This window comes from Rhinopithecus bieti, unplaced genomic scaffold, assembly GCF_001698545.2.
Source record: "Rhinopithecus bieti isolate Rb0 unplaced genomic scaffold, ASM169854v2 scaffold_39125, whole genome shotgun sequence".
In the NCBI taxonomy this organism is placed as follows: Eukaryota; Metazoa; Chordata; class Mammalia; order Primates; family Cercopithecidae; genus Rhinopithecus; species Rhinopithecus bieti.
Window position 1 is genome coordinate 1,438,266 of NW_016816262.1, and position 2,010 is coordinate 1,440,275.

Below are 2,010 nucleotides of genomic sequence, written 5' to 3' on the forward strand. Positions count from 1 at the left end.
TAAGCCGGGGTCTGTCTCTGGACTCCCAGTTGGTCTACTTATCCTTCCTCATACCAATGGTCTTAGTTATTGCTGTTCTATAGTATTTTTCAAAATCTAGTAAAGTTGGTCTTCCAATTTTATTCTTGTTCAGAATGGTCTTGCTATTCCTGACCCATTCTATTACTAAATTTGACATGATTGTTAATAAGTCACATACATGTGATTTCTTACGTGCATCTGAATATGTTTGAGGTAATGCAGATGTGATGGAGAGAAAAGTAATGGGTTAAGGGAGAAAAAAATTCTGGCAGAACATTAAAATAGATAATATTTAGTACTGAAAGTGTGGTCATTTTAATTTTCTTTTTTCAAAGTTATATGTTAGCAAACATGCATTAAATTTGAAATAAGAAAAGAATAATTTAAAAACTATATTTCTCTTTCTAAAAATACACCTCCCAGAGATATGATCCTTCATTACTGAGTAGCTGTGAATAGAATTCAGTATGCCTTCTTCATTCCTGGCATTCAAGTTCCTAGAAGCGATTTGCTCTATGATATGGCATACAGAAATACATTGTAAATGACTACACAGTTGAGATCATGAATCCAAACATGTCATTGTCCTTTTTGGCAAGGGACAGATAAATGTTAATCATCACATCCAGTTTGCCAAGCAAAGAGACCAAATAGAAAGAATGTAATTACATATTTGTGAGTTAGATAACACCACAGCAGTCCCCTCTGGGATGGTGGAGCCTAACGTGGCCAATCCCTATTTATCTCTGCCAATGTTTATTATTTGTCAGTTGGTTCTCTGGCAGTCAGTAAGGTAACAGGCATACAATCAGGAAATGGAGATAAACATTTCAAATTTCAAGTCCCTTGAATGCTTAGTGAAATTAAAACACCTGAGGGGGAAAGAAAAAAAAAAGGAAACACCTTGACATGAATAATTGGAAAAAAAGGACTGGCCGAGTTACATGAGAGGAATGCTTGCCATGGGCATGTCCCAGGTTGCCTACCTGTCCTGTAGACTCCCTTTTTATCTCGCTGCCTGATTGGTCAGTTTGGCACCCACAACAGCACCTACCTTCCATAGAATGGATTGATCTTACATGTTAGGTCAAGTCTGTCTAGAAAAAAATCAACAAGAGGGTACTTAATTATCCCTCGTTATTGGTGAGTGTGAACTTTATAAGCCTGGACACCCACATTGAAGATAAAATAAATCTAAGATAATGAATGGACAATTCTCAAAACCTGTAACAAGTTAGTCATTTGAAAGTAAAGAAACGGATGAAGAGAGGGCAATTTCTTGCCAATACCTCAACAGGATAACATTAAGGCAGAGATCTCCTTCTGAAGCTACATGAATGGTTAAAGCAAAAATGTCTTTAAATCACTGCGCATGTCCCCTGACAAGGAAAAAGAAATAAAATTATTTTGGGACTACATAAAAATTTCAGAACACATAGGGGTTGGGAATCCAAATTGGAATGTAATCAGGAAAATGTGCAATCTGGTGGATATCTGAATCCCAGTTTCACAGAAGTTGCATTCTGTCCAATTTGGTGTCAAACTTTTAAACTGTAGGTTTCAGTGAATGATTGTAACAGTCTACCTTAGGGATGTCATGAAAACTTTGGAGTAAAGACTAGGATGATAGGAAAATGGACAGATTATGGCTCATAATCCAAAATAAAGAAGTCCTATTCTACACTGTTAGATCTATCCTCCTAGGACAATTTGTTTTGCAATAGAGAAATGGATAAATTAAAACAACCATCCTGTTTTGGCTAATTTTTATTCTTGTCAGTATCTCCTCAACCTTTAAGAAGTTAAGGTCAGATTTTTGCACATTGATTTTGTATCCTGAGACTTTGCTGAAGTTGTTTATCAGCTTAAGGAGATTTTGGGCTGAGACGATGGGGTTTTCTAAATATACAATCATGTCATCTGCAAACAGGGACAAAATTTGACTTCCTCTTTTCCTAATTGAATTCCCTTTATTTCTTTTTCTTGCCT